This window comes from Temnothorax americanus, unplaced genomic scaffold, assembly GCF_048541705.1.
Source record: "Temnothorax americanus isolate GAGA-0224 unplaced genomic scaffold, ASM4854170v1 Scaffold63, whole genome shotgun sequence".
Lineage (NCBI taxonomy): Eukaryota > Metazoa > Arthropoda > Insecta > Hymenoptera > Formicidae > Temnothorax > Temnothorax americanus.
The window spans coordinates 71,148-87,500 of NW_027509778.1; the positions used below are offsets into that span (position 1 = coordinate 71,148).

At 35.6% G+C, this 16,353-nt stretch overlaps 1 protein-coding gene across 8 annotated transcripts in view; it reads left to right on the forward strand.

Annotated features, from left to right (window-relative positions):
- 5-ht2b (5-hydroxytryptamine receptor 2B) overlaps positions 1-16,353 on the forward strand; it is a 100,925-nt gene that overhangs the window by 32,740 nt on the left and 51,832 nt on the right. The window lies entirely within an intron of this gene.

The window sequence follows — 16,353 nt, forward strand, 5'->3', positions numbered from 1 at the left end:
CAGTTTTTCAAAATGTCATCTTTTATGTCAAGTTTTTTTATTCTTTGTCTTTTGGGATTATGACAAATTAAATTTTGTCATAATCCTAAATAGAGAAAACCCACAGTGCTAGAAATCGAAGATCCACTTTACATGAACCAATAAATTAATCATGGTGGATGTAAATCCCCGTTGTCAATATCACTAAGTTACCTCTCGCGTGAATAGCGAGTCGTTTGTTATTATGCATCGGCGAAGCCATCCGTTAATCGAAATTTATAGTGGCGCAAAGGCCGCATCGATATGCTTAATGGCGCGATGGCGGCCATATTAAGCACTCAAAAGTGATGGAACGTGATGCAACAGCAACGCGATACCGCTTTAATAGCGCTCGCTACAAGCCTACAAAATTGAATTCGCCTGCAGATTTTCGCGCATCCACATCTCTACGCGCTTACACTTCCAGCACTTCGAAATAACCTCTTCTAATATCCGGCCAGTTTTTTCCATCTCAGCTTTTTTCTGAGTCAACAAACAAATTTCTTTCTACAGTCTATAAAATGTTATCTTTCTGTTTTTTACATTATATTCTTTACATCTATCACTGAAAAAAAAATAACCAAATAAATATTGGAAATTAATATATTTATCAATAAAAAGTAAAATAAGTATATTTTTAATATTCAAAATTTTAACTCCCACGAGTTCCAAGTTTTCCTCGAGTTCCAAAACTTCTGAAATACACAACCTCTCAAGTGCGTAACAAAACTTTCATTCTCCGAATATTTGACCGTTGACACTTTTATCTGCTCAAATATTTAATTCGTAGGATCCTCGATTCTTCGAATTTCAAAAGTTTCTTACAATACACGAATGCGACTTAAATTCACGATTGCGAATTTTCAGTTTACTCAATTTTTTAAGATCGCGAGGGCTCTTATTGCCTCTCCGCGTTTATTGTTCTTCGTGTTCTTAAATATTCGATTCTGCGGGCGATAGAAGCAGCAAATAGAAGAAATGGGGAATAAAAAGGACATTGAGTAAGAATTTTCGTACGCGCGGTGAGCTATTTCCATCCGCACGACCCCACTGAATCCATTAGGCAAAAAAGAAAAAGGAAGAACGTGGTCCAGAATGTGTCAATACATCACGCTCGAATTCGAGCTTGCACCGCTCTTCGACACAATTTCCACGAGATTTCACTGCAGTTTTCAAGAAGTTCAAATTTCTCGATGTATTGTTTGTCTAATTCACAGCCGAGTTTTCCTCGACCTATATTGACTGTCCTATGCAATCGGTCAATAAAAGCCTTTGCGAATCGAGCTACAAAAATGGAAATACATATGTAATAAAATCTCTTACTCTCTTCAATTTAATTTTAAATAGCTCAAAACTTTAAAAGATTTCTATTTATATATAAGACGCATTATTATAAAGATACTTAAGTTTAAAAATAAAAATTAGCATTTTGTTTAGAAAAATGGCATTCATACCATTTTTCGTTAAAGATAAATCGATCCTAAGTCGATAAAGAAATATGCTTACAAAGTTTGCCGATTTCTTTTAGTATCACCGTATATATATGTGTATGTACCCTATATTTCATGAGATTCATATGCGAAATCCAGGCGCTCTTGACGTTGAAATTTATTTGCTTATTTTAGTATTGATCTTTACTTTTGTACGCGTGTACAAAAGCTCGGAACGCAGAAGCCGAACCTTCATCTTTTGTAGGCATTTTAAAATGTAATTACTAATTTTTAGAACAGGGTTTTAATTTGAAAAAAAATATTGTTCTTCAATAAGCCTCGGAAGAGATGCTATAAAGTTGAAAAAACAGGCTAAAGCCTAATTCAAGGGGAAGAAAAAGAAGATAAGAAATATATTGTTCTTAAAAGGTTAATATCAAGCTGTAAATAATCTTAGCTAAACCATCTCATAACTAATATTAAGTCCTATAATTAGTTTAGCGAAACTAATAAGCTACTGTGCATGTGGAAATGTCGTATTCCAAAAGTTTTGATCTTCTGGAACACTCTACTAAAGTAAACATCTAAGAACCAATTAAGTGTTACGTATCATATTGAAATGACAAGATTCTTTTACAAAAAGTTTTTTTGTGCAATTTTTGTGATTTCCTAGGTGAATACTTATAAATAAACTTGTAAAAGAAATGGAAACTTGACTCGTCGTCAACTTGCGTTTTACTTGACATAAAAAGACCCTTTTATTTTCCTTATGGTATATAATATGTTGAAACTTAAACTCTACGGAGGACTAAAGGTCACCTTTAAAAATTCAGATGACGACAGACGGTACGCGGATTGCATGGCATAATCTGATATTTTATATCAAACTGAATTACTTTTCGTTAAATTATTTTTTAAAGTAGTACGTCTGCGGAACATTATGACTAGTTATGACTAAACAAAAGACAATTTGCCACGAAAAATATATAATGTTACTGTTATAATTTATATAAAATATACATTGAGAATAATAGATAAAAAATTCTGACTTAAAAAATAAATTTGCAAAACTTTCTTGTCTACTTTAATAAGAAACAGCTGTTTTAAATATATCTCGTAAATATATTTAATAAAAATTATAACCATATTATAGATATAAAAGATTTAAATTTAAAAATTAAGTCTACGATCTCTCTTTAAGTCCAATTTATATACAATTTATATTTATTTTACAATCCAGAGTTGTAGAATCTAAAAATTCGTAACATGCCCATGCAGTCCAGAATCCCACGTCTGAAAAATCTTAAACTTCCTCAACCTAAAAGGATTAAAAGTTACAGCTAAATTCGCATGCTCAGGAATTTTGCAGTTTTAAGAATTTAAGGCGCCAACCTGTAGCTAAACTCCTAAGTGATGATTCTGGAATCCTAAAGTTCGACATGCCGAAAGTTTTCAGAGAGGGGAAGTCCCGCTTTCTGGGAAATCCCGAAAGATATTCCCGCGACGGAGAGAAGAATGTTTTCCCTGAATCCGGCCCCTCATTTTCCGGCTTAGCCTGCCTCCTCTTTTCTATCCGTAGGGTCACCTACGGAAGGTGACCTTTTATGAAAGCGATGATCGATTTAAGGAGTCTCTGCGCGAGTCTCGTCGCTCTCTCCACGAGAGCGTAGAGTTTTGCCGCGCGCGTTTATTCTGCGGAAGGGGAGACTATACGCTTCCTCTGAGAAGCGAAAGCACGTTTCGAATCGCTCGTCACTCGAAAGTTTGATCGCTCCGAGCATTCGAAAGCTCTGAAAGCCTCGACGTGTCGCGCGATCGATGCGAGCGCGACTTTACAAAGCTTGCCGTTTTCTCTCGCTAAACGCTTCTCTTTCTCGCTGTGCTATTGTTATTCGTTTACAATATCTAATATATACAAAACACAATTTATACAAATCATACACTGAGAAAAAAAATATAATGTTATTAATCCCAAAAAATATTTAGTTCAATACGTTCAACTAAACATTTTAGTAATATAACTAAACATTAGTTGAATTAATTAATTCTTGATTAAAGAAACTAAATAAATTGTTGAAAAACAACTAATGTTTAGTTAATTAACTAAAATGTTTAGTTGAACGTATCGCGGCGGACTAAATATTTTTTTGGATTAACAATTTTCTCAGTGTAGTAATAACAGACCGTTTTCTCATTTCAAAAAACTTTTTACAGTATTCAGATCCGTTCTTTTTTCATCTTCAAAACACTTAAATTTCATTTACGTACCTTTATATGTATAATGCGTCTTTCTCGTTTAATATATGCAGCACTTCAGTAATTTTTCACTGTTCGTGATCATCTACCATTGTTAATATTAGTTGCGACGAGTCTTATTGCAAATTCTTACAAAATTAGTTTCTAAATAAAACGTTCAGGAGGGAATGTCGCGAGCGGTGTCTCTCTTAATAATAAAGGCTCGAAAAAAGGGTTGATTGCGAGTGGCGGACGCCGCAAAAGGGAAGAAAAAGAGAAGTATTCTCCACGTGGCCGTACCACCTGACACGATATTCTCGCGCACTATGGAACAAAGTGGTCGGTGATTTATGACGCCATCGGCCCGGTCGGCCAGACCTTTGGAGCGGGAATAATGTGTCCCGCACCGGTCCGGACAAATATCCCGCGGGTCAGCAGCCGCGTGGTGAGCGTGGCTGGCCGTAGATATTCGATAGAATGAAAACTGTACAAAATGCGCATGGACACACACGAAGACACAGGAGAGAGAGAGAGAGAGAGAGAGAGAGAGAGAGAGAGAAGCACACAGTTTACCCATAAAAGTGAGCCAGATATAGTCGGCAATCGATATAGCGGAGCGACTGTATTTTTCCATCTACATAGAGTACCGCGATTGAGCACCCCCCAATCGTTTTGAATCTTCGAATTACCCCGATATTACGACGTTCGCGCGATCCTATGAACCCTCGAAATCCTATAGCTCTCGCGATACCTTCAAATTAATTTCTACTCGTATTCTACTTCGAGCTTTTAAATCGATTTCTATCTTCAGCCGTGTGGATTGGAATGCGGACGGACGTACACGGTGTCCCGGATATTCCTCTCACGTCCGAGGCCTTTTAAATCTGTCTTGAAAATAGTATAGATCAAGGAAATCCATTCGGTTTCTAGAAAACTGGATTTGATGAAAATGTCACTCTCATATCAAAGAACTAGAAACCTTCAACAAATAATTAAAAAATTCTATCCGAAAAGAGTTTTAAAATTAAAAATGTTTATTTATAAAATTAATAATGGCAACTTTTAAAGAGATATGTTTTACACGCGCAATGATCTTTCTCTTCTAATAACTGCGTAATTGCAGTTACAATAATTACTATAAATGTGAAATGGTAAGTTAATAAACTGCATGAGCACACTCTTTATACACATACGCAGGTATAGATCTGATTTTTCTTTTCAGTACGAAATCCTATTACTCCTGGCTGTTCTCTTATCTCTCTTATCGTAATCCTCGCATTGTTAAATCCGCGAATCCTTCAAACTTACAGGATGCTATACGAGAAAAGGGCTCGCGAGCTATGCAATAGCCTGGTCTACGGAAGGTCTCGAGTAAACTTGAAGCACGAAAAGTGCCAAATTGACACGACATTAAACGGAAATACGACGGTAGAAAGAGGATATCGAATTTCGATTGTCGTTCGTGCAATTATTGGAGTCCATCGAAATTTAATTCTCGAATTGGCCTTCTATTAGGAAAATGTCAATATTGAGATTAAGATTATCTCTATAAAATATTTAACAACCGCAAAATTTCACGGACGATTTAACCGGATATCGATAGTGCAAATATTATTCTATTACAAAATTCACAAGGGATCTATATTAGTATTTAAAACGGATTTGCTTAAAATTAAAATCGCTTCAAAATATTCTTAGTCGAGTAAGCATAAAAAATTAGACATAAGTTAATTTCTTAACAATTATTTTTCTAGTAGCGTAACTGTAGAAAAAAATTAGACAAAAAGCGATTAATATTTTACAAATTGACTGAATCTTTTTTAACTTTCTCAGGCGGATTTCATTGGAGTTAAATTAAAAGTTCACTATACAATAGAAATTCAATTGCAAATTTTTTGCATTCATTTGCATTTGATTAAAATTATTTCCAAACAATTTCCAATTCTACTTTAAAACGATTTATTTTATCTCCTCGATATGTATAAAATTCTGTAATCATATATTAATACAATGTATACCATTATACCAATATATATTCTCTATAATTGTTTTCGCAAAGCCAATACATAACTTGTTTTGTACCAAATGTAGCGATAAAGCGAGAACACAATATTTCAATAAAATGATGCATTAAGGGAACCTGTCAGATTGCAAAAGCTGACAGGGTGAAAGGCTTAAAGTCCTGAAGCGAGGGAAAGACAAACAACGGAAGCGGCGAGTAAATTGAACACAAAAAGCTCTTCTCGGACTTCTCTCGTAATTAGCTTATTACCGCTGATAACGTCGGAGTTTTCTTCGGATAGGTGTCACGTCTTAATAATGCAGTGGCAGGCAAGTAAGGATGGATGCGAGCGTCATACCGATCAAAACAGCAAAACTCACTTGGCCGTTTTCGCATAACTTTCGCAAAACTCGTCCGAGATACGCGGCACGTCCGTTGCTTTCGCGAGCTCTCGCAAAAAGTCCGCGGCTCGAGCTCGACATCTCCCGCGAGATTGCCCCGAACAATCTGCGGTGAGTCCTTCGTCGTATCCCCCCCCCCCGCCGCGAATAAGAATATCGATATGAGGCGCGATTAAATTTGAAAGATAGCCAATTCGAAAGGAGGAATTGAATTTAAATTGAGTTAAATTAATTAACTTATCGTTGAGGGACAATCGCAAAATCAAATAAATTTAAATGAACTAACTGACTGAATTGACTAACTGTCGAAATTATATTCAATTAAATGTAAAATATCTCGATATGGCAAAACAAGTTTGAATTTGGAATGATTTAAGCGCGAATTCGCTCTGCAAATATTTTGCGGAAAATGAAGGTTGAAAAAAATGCAGAAATGTTGCGCAATCAATTTTTTTTTTATTTGCGTAACGTAATAAGAATAATATAAAGCGCGAAAGAAAAATTATACCAAAATAAACTCTAATATTACCAGGCACCAAGTTAATTAAATAAAATTAATTGAATAGTAAGAAAACAAGTCTTTCTGATTATTATAAATTAATTGACATATATATAACTATTTTGTGCAATGGACAGTTTCAATTTTCCGTAATAGAACACGAAGAATTTTTTTCATAAATTAAACTTTGCAACGTGCAAAATACGATGACAAATATTGCGCGACATTAATAAAAGTAAAAAAACTTGTTATATTTTGTTTTATAAGATTTGCGAAGAACAGGCTCCTAATCGTAGAGATCTCTCCGCTCTCTTAGTGCATGCTTTAAAATAAATTCACAAAAAATGTGTCGCGTAATCGCATCTCTATTTTCGCCGTTTCCAATTATCGATCCATTCATAATCGATGACGTCTCGCCGGTAGAGGTTACTACCGCGATCGTGTTTCGAAGGTTAATGTGACGAAGTACAACTTGCCTACTTGTAGTTTTGCAGGCGAATGACAGCACGACCTCTCATACAACACGGCAGCGGCAACGCTGTCCGCCGTAAAAACAAGTATCAAAACCACCTTGTGTCGGTCCGTTATTACTTTGAAATATTTAATGCTTTACACAAAAAATTCACGCCGAATATTATATTTCATATCAATTTCGACAAAAAAAAACCTTCTCTCGACGCAACTATTAAACTTTTCGAACTGACGACGCAATAAATAAACTTATTGTTCTATGATAGGTAAAGGCTATTCTACAATTGCGTAAGCGTGGTCGTAAGTGGTTGTATGAGTGTTGTACGGCGTGGTTGTAGAGCGGTACTGCGGTTGTAAAGTGTGTTGTGGAAGATGGTTGAACTTCATCTTTCACGACTATGCCAGATGTGAACGTAAGAGCCAACCAATCAGAGTGCTGTTACGCGTCATCACGCCGCGCGCTGCCATAATTGTTTTTGTCGAAACAGTAAATACACGTGATCCCGAACCGAAGACCGCTATAAAGATCTCAAGAGTCAAGTTATAACATTCTTTCTCGGCATCCGAAAGTATTCTTTTTTTCTATTGTAGTGTTTTTGGTACGTGTTCATCATGGAATACGAGGAAAGTGCTCAGTACGAGGAAGATGAAACTTTTTTAAACTTATTATCGTGTAGAGAATTGATTGGGCTGGTGAGAAGCAACGAATTATTATGGAAAAAACGATGCATTTCACACAAAGATCAACAAATGAAAAGTTTGTGCTGGACGAGTATCGGAAGTGCCTTGACCTCTGTACTTTCCGCTGCACTCTGATTGGTTGCTGTAATCAAGTTTACAACGTATCGTTACTTTATTGTAGACTGAACCGTTGTACAACATTCACGACTACTACTACTCCTACTCCTACAACCTTACGCTTACGCAATTGTAGAATAGCCTTAAGAGTTATTGCCGAATGCGCACCGATTGCCTAACTTAAATCGTAATCAATATTTTATATTTATTACTTAATATAAGCAACATTTAGTAACAAAAATATAAAATTAATGCGAAATTATAGTAGTATAGACAAAAATTTAACAGGTTACATCTTGTTTTGTGTGCTATAACAACATTTAAAAAATTCAGATACAATTTATGTTAATTTTTTATCAATTTATGTAGCTGATATATAACAATGTAATAATAAAATGTTATTATAAATTTTTATATTTTTATAAAAGGTTTATTTTAGAATATTTTACATTCATTGTACATACATATTTATAATTATTATATATAGATTAAATTAATATTATTATAAAATCTTTTAAAATTCCTAAATACTATTACAAGATTTCCTATATCGTGCTGGTACGATCTAGGAGCTCGTGCTGTATATTCATGTGCACGCATCTCTAGATTACGTGGTATAATTTAGATTATGTAGCACGACAGTGACGTCCCTACTTTCTCATTATTGTTATTATTAATTATTAAGTACTTAATCCTTCTTTTGATAAATTATTAATAAAATAGGTATTAGTTAATGATTCCTCTATCATTAATCTTGTATTTTTAATTATTTTCACTCATAAATTCGATACTTTCAAGGAGGTAGATGAGAAGACTCACAGGTACGATTTAGGCGACCAGTTGCCTAAATCGTACCTCTTAATTGTATTAGCACGAATAGACTTATAACAGATTAATTTGTTTTATTATTGAAAGATTAAACATGTAATAATAGATGCCTGAAACATTATACTACAATTTTCAACGTTTATTTGCGTACAAATCGTTACCAAATGGGAAATATAATAAAAAATAACTTAAGTAGTACGCATTCGGCAACTCTCCCCTACGTTACATCCATCTACAGTATTCACAATTGCATTACCTCTTATTAAGATGGAAGACAACTCACCGACTTGACGCGCAGCAGCGAAGTTGCAACCGCATCATGGCTATGTTGAGATCTGCAACATAAAAAGCGTATACAGCGCCCGAATTAAAAAATATTTTAAGAAATACTTATTAAATTTTTCACTTATTAGATTTGTTTCTCTTTTTTAAATAGAGTGCGTTTGGGGATCGAGCGCGCTATTAGCGCTATTGCATTATTCAAACTTTATCGCTCATTAGATGTAAAACAAGGATTAGACTGACGCAATAATGTTAATGGCGCGCTCGCCAAACGCAAGCATAGTAGTACTTCGTCCCTCGACTGTCACATCATTTTCCTCGAGTGATCCTAAAATACTAAAAGCAAAAGATTCTCGAAAATTAATGAAAGTTTTACAGGAGTTTTTGATGGTGCTAATGACAAATTTCAAGTCAAATTTAAACAATTTTTTGTCGTAAAACTGTTTAAACATTTTTTAAATGACTTCAAAATCATGTTCAGCACGCCCATAAACTCCTAAATGTACCTTTGTCATTAATTGATTGTAAAACTTTAATATAACAAAATATCTTATAACGAGAATATTCGAAAATTTTCATTATTCTGAAAATATATTTTTTCTGAGGCAACATTTTGCAAATCAGACTCAAAACTCGTGTTCAGCACACTCAAAAACCCTAGTTACACTTAGCGGCTCTATAACAAAATATCTCATGACGAAAAAATGCATTTTCGCGGCACTGAACGCAAAGTCGAAAATATAACGAGAATTCTCGTCAGCGGCAGCCAAAGGGTTAATAAAATAACTGTATGATTCACAAAAGACGCTTCTTCATGTACAAACTAATAACATTTTACAAACAAAAGTCTTCCTCATCAATTCAATGAATCGTTCGAACAAGCGATGTCCGAGTAACCAATTAAGCCCACGAGGAACAAATAAGACGTAAGCAATAATTTACTTACCACGCGGTTGCTCCGCCGTCGCCCGACGCCTCCCAGGCCTCCTCCACCTTTTCCTCCTCTTCAACGACTTTCTTCGCCGCTGCACCTCCGTGCACCCACACAACGCTCGCTCACTCGCGGAAAAGACGGTTTATTAAATTACGGTCGCGCGGCACTTTACACGGCGCTCCCGATGTTGACCGTACGCGACGCGCACTTTGTTATAACGGAAGAACATCGCGGAAAAAGGTTACGTGCGTCCCGCTCGAGACATTTACCGAGTTAGCCGCGACAAGCGAGAGAAGGTTGGAGGGAGTTTGAAAATTGCGCGGCTAACTTCACGCGGCACTCGCCGCGACGGCGTTATTGCCCAGCGCCTTTGTGCACTTAAAGTGATCCTAAAGCTGTCTGTAATACCTACACTCGTTTTTAACAATATTTGCTTCGTATAAAAATTCTACAACTTGATGTTACAAAATGAGGGTGCAGGTCCATTCAGTAGACATCAAGGAATATCATACCGTTTGTAAAATTAGGCTGAGACTCCAAACAAAAAAGTTAAGCGAAAAGTACGATAATGTACGTACATTTATACGTTCACGTAATCGTACTTTTCGCTTAACTTTTTTGTTTGGAATCTTAGCTTAATTCTACAAACGCGGTATGATATTCCTTGATATCTACTGAATGGACCTGCACCCTCATTTTGTAACATCAAGTTGTAGAATTTTTATACAAAGCAAATATTGTTAAAAACGAGTGTAGATATTACAGACAGCTTTAGGATCACCTTAAGAGTCGGCAGGAGATACGGTGGAGACCCCTCTGTCGGGTTGGCTTAACTGCGACTCGTTGCGAGTCCGTATTTTATTTATTATAAATGTTTAAAAGCCAAAATGGAAAATCCGGCTCTGTATACCGGGTTGCGGCTGATCTTACTGATTAAAACAAGCATAAGTTTAATGAGATTCGTTAATTAATTTGGCTAAAATTTGGGAGAAATCATTTGTAGCCATGGAATTAAGTGCAGTTTAACGTGCACTTAGTGCATAAAGTGCACCTGAGTGCACCTGAGTTTGCCTGGGTCTCCTGCCGACCCTTAATATATATATATATATATATATATATATATATATATAATGTATATAATACGGATAGATTTCTCACACTATAACCTATAACTCGAATTTTAAGACAATTATCTCGTTTTACGAGTGTGTGAGGAAATACACGATTTAATATTGAGGACAAATATCACGTAATATCCGAAAACGTGATCGTCACCTCATCGAATAGCTGCTCGCGCAATAGATATTCCCAATAGCCCAGTCAATAGAGCCCGAAAAAACCGATGAAATGGAATTAATTTCGGGAAACGATTTTTTTTCTTTGACTGTTTTGGAGGGTCATGGGTAGTCTAAAACCGGATTTTCGGGATTCTAACCCTGGAGCGTTAGCCGCCATTTTGATTAGAAGGGTGATTTTGTAAATATCTCGCTTATTTTCAACTTTAGAGTAAAAGTGGTAATAACCAAACTTGTAGAAAATTTAATACTCTGCAATATTGGTCCTTATCATTTTTCACCTAGGATCGATATTTTGGGTCTTAGACTTGAAAGTAGGGGGGGGGGGTGAAATTTTTTTTTTTTTTAATTTTTTGAATAAACGCGCTATAAACTCTACCCCCGTGGTGATGTGAAAAAAATGTTTTTTATTATACCAAGTAAATTCAAAAAATAAAAAATAATAATAAAATTTTACCCCCCACTTTCGAGTATAAGACCCAAAATATTAATCCTAGGTAAAAAATGATAATGACCAAAATTGTAGAGTATTAAATGTTCTACAAGTTTGGTTATTACCACTTTCACTCTAAAGTTGAAAATAAGCGAGATATTTACAAAATCACTCTTTTAATCAAAATGGCGGCTAACGCTCCAGGGTTAAAATCCCGAAAATCCGGTTTTAAACTACCCATAATCCTCCAAAACAATAAAAAAAAAATTGCTTCCCGGAATTAATTTTATTTAAATGTCTCTATTGACTGGGCTACAACGGAATAATCGTCGATGCACAAACGCCAAATCAGTGTTACGCAATTGATGGGTGTAGTGCGGACTGCGGAATCAGTTCTGGCTGGTATTTATTGATTGACATCGTAACACCAATCGGCTCAAACTCGATCCGCTTCGATCTTCTTGGCATTTCGTATAGTCGCGAATTATGAGAGTCACAATCTACTTCAACTTCACGCGATACTACGCGAGTCGAATTGACGGCCAAGACGCGGCGGGTCGTTTAAAAATGTACAACTAAAATTATATAATATATATATATATATATATATATATATATATATATGTTGTTTTCACGTTTTTATGCCTTGAGAACATAAATCCCGCGAGATATGCTGTTATCTTTAGCATCATCAATAAACGAACAGCAATTATCTTCTCGTATTGTATCTTTCTTTACGACATATTACCATGCGCTCTAATAAATAATCGAAAACAAGCGAATTGCGTTTAAATTAATAATTAAAAGTTCAAAGAACAACGCAAGAATCAATTTCAAATAGCGATAAAGAAGTAACTGCCTAATAGTTCAAAATAAAATTTATTTATATATATTATATCCCACACAAGTAGCAAAGATGACATCACTAAGACGTTATTAAAACGTGATTTGATGTCACTTTGCTACCTGGGATATATATTGCATGTTTTTATGTCTTGGAACACAAATCCCGTGAGATATATGGTTATTTTTAGCATTTATCAATAAACGATCAGCAATTATCATGGATTTTGTCACTCGTGTTATATCTTTCTTTATGATTTGCATATTACCATGCGCAATAATTGAAAACGAGCGAATTGCGTTGAAATGAATACAAAAGTTCAGAGAACAACGCGAGAATCGATTTCAAATAACGATGAAGAAGTAACTGTCGCCCGTAACAAAATAATAATTTATAATTCCGATCCTCTCGCTTCGATACAAGTTTTAAATAGACGAGTCACGCGAAATATTATGCCAAGTAGTAGCATTATAGACACGCTGGCAAGTCATCAAATAGCAAAAGTCGACCAACGACTAATTACTTCGTCCTGTGAATTATTTGGTGCTCCGCCACAATCGCGTTTCGAAGGGAAAAACATATGACGGCGCACCGCTGCCCACTCGAGTGTCTCCGTGCTTCTTATATTTATGGCACTAGGCCACGAATGGCACCCGTAAAGGGGTGAATCCGTTTCACGCATGATGCATTACGTGCATTATGCATGAAACGGAATGCACCCAAAGTCAGCTGTCTGAGGCCGCGAACAGCGCTCTCAATGTCGCACGACCAATCAGATCGCGAGGTTGTTGCCATGAATTCCCCCCTCCCTTCGACGGATGGAGGAATTATAAATGAATGAATTCATAGAAATGTAGATAGCTATAAGAGAAGACGAGCAAGTTTTGGAGTAGGGCAATATATAATGAAATATACATATGTCTCTAAGAGCTTGAGGAAAATGATCATTAACATAATTAATAAATTTAGACACGACTTAACTGAATATAACTGACAATCATAAATTACATGGTTAATATCTTGCATAGGATCGCCACCAATAAGCCAGTCATATTAGACTAATTTAGGGGGTTAACCTTCCAATTAATCTTCTCAGGTTGCAACCCACCACTATGAATCACTTTGATTTGAGGTGCTATAAGTGGGATTTATTTTGCTTTGCAAAATTAACGCGCAATAAAAAGTTATTAACAATATTATCAACAAAAAACGCGATTTCTTTTATTTTTTCTTAAATATCTCAAAAACTAAGCAAGATAGGGTAACTAACTATACGTACCTTTTTTGTAGAACGTAAAATTGTCTACAATAATGATCTGAACAACATTTATCGTCAAGTCAGTCGTTTAGCTTGCACGCGCTGTCAAAGTCCGAGACTCGGATCCCGAAAACCCTCGATTTCATCGTTCTTTTTTATGTTGCGCCGGTGATTTTTTTGTCATTTAAAATGGAATTAAAAATCCCCCAAAAATCACACATCATCTGAGAACTACAAAAAATACCTTTTATGGTGTAACCGATTTTTTAAATCCTTTATCTTTGGTTTGTAGCTGCAAAAAATTTTGATTTTTTGGAATAGTCTTAGTTTTTCGCTGTTTTTAGGCCTTAGAATTTATTTGAGACGAACTTTATTGTATGCATCTTGTTGTGGACGAAATTTGCAACAAAAAAGGACTCTGGTATTTTTTTCGTACGACGAACGCTGATTTTTTTATTGACGCGCAAAGTTATCCAATATTGCGCACAGATCGGATAACGCTTGTTTTACACCGAAATAATTATTTTTCATTAAAATTTACGTGATTTTTCGCATTATTATTTAACCATATTGCAAAAAACGACTTTGAAACTTTCTGAGGATTCATGACTCATTATAAACTATCATTTGGTACCAAATAGAAGTCTAAATTCAAGGGTGAAAAAAGAGGCTATTTTTGCGGTCACTCTTTACAGAGTAGATTTTTCGCTTAATTATAATTGGAATTCAGTTTCGTACAACCTCATTAATTCTTATTTTCACTGCTTTGAATAAATACATCGTATTGCAAATGAAATGCATATAATAATATATACGACGGTTACAATAACATGAATCATAAGTATAAGATCCTTTCTTTGGAAATATAAGCGACGTACATACATACGCGTGCAAATCTCCGGGGACGACTGACGATTTTGCAAGCAGCCGGAATCATGGCGGAGTATACCAGCGACTGCATTAATAACACAGCGAAATATTAGATCGTCGGTATACACGGTGGATAATCCGGCGGCGTATACATGAATATGCAGTTTCTGGGGGTTGCACGGCGGGCACAAGACGGTAATTTCGTTCGACACACGGAGTTGTGTTAATCCCTCGCTCCTTCGTACGCATTAACCGCCTGTCGTTTCACCTGCAGAATCTGTGCTTTCGGTACTTTCATCCCTTCCACGGGGAACAGGAACAGGATGCGAACGCGACACCCCACGCGACATTTGCACGACACTGTCGTAAAATTTAAATAATCTCTGTCAAAGATAAACTTACCAGTTAAAGGTTAACCATTGTCTCGTGTACTTAAGAGAAACCTTTGACTCTCTAAGCGATTTTCGCTCGTTTAAACCTTCCCAGCGTTTCTAAAAACTAATCTTATCAAAATATTTTGGGAATAAATTAAATTCCAATCTTAATTGAATCTTAATTTTACTTTGAATAAGCGGCTATCTTTATGAGATTAGATCGTTAACTAGTTTTAAAACATATCAGAAAGTGATCTTTATCACGTACGATCAAATCTATTGTTAAAACTTGTTGTTAATAAGTTAAACGCTTGATCTAAAATCAATAAAATTCTTATTATAAAACTCAATTTCTATTTTGTAAAATATTTAAATCAAAATAGGAACAACTGCAAAAAAGATTGCAGAGCGAGTATATTTATTACTCATTAATTACGTGCATAAAATGATTAGCAAGTAACCTTTGACGTAGAAGTTTTACAGCCGAAAGTTGCTCGACAAACTAAAGTTTTTGTGTGACCACGTCCGCTAGACGTAAAACGTTTATTAACAAAGAGTGGGCGTATCAATTATGGCCTTTGGCAGCTTGCAAAAATGAATAATTAAAAAAAAACTCGCTGAGAACATCCATTGAGACTCGAATAACAGCTCCACGATGATTAATAATTAAACAAAATTTAAAGGTCGCAAAAAAGGAATGAAATCACTGCAACATCGATTTCGAGAGATAAGAGCTTTCTATTTGCGATAATATTACTATTTCCACATATCGCCTGGCAGACGAGAGAAACTAAAAATTTAATATCGAATGGCCTCGAATTGCCTGGAATGCAATCTAGCGAAGATTAAAGGAAAATTGCCGCGCCCTTTACAAAGTTTACTTAATATACTACGCATGTAAATTGCTAGTCTATCATTATAATACATGTCAGCAGACTCATGTATCGATGTCATTTCGATATGACATCGTGCTAAGAAGCCAAGGGTAGTAAAGGTAATTTCAACTCGTCCGATCAATAATTCAATTTTCACATTCTAATGCTTAATTTTTAATATTAAGAACACAATATAAAATCTAATGTTAAAATGCTCGCGATGAGCAAAAATTAATAATTTACTCACTCACACACACACACACACACACACACACACACACACACACACACACACACACACACACACACACACACACACACACACACACACACACACACACACACTCATAAACACACTAACCACACCACAGACAAAAACACAAACACACACACACCAACACACACACACACACATACACACACACCACACACTCACACACACACACGCACACACACACCCACACTCACACACGAAAACACATACACACACAAACAAACGCATGCAA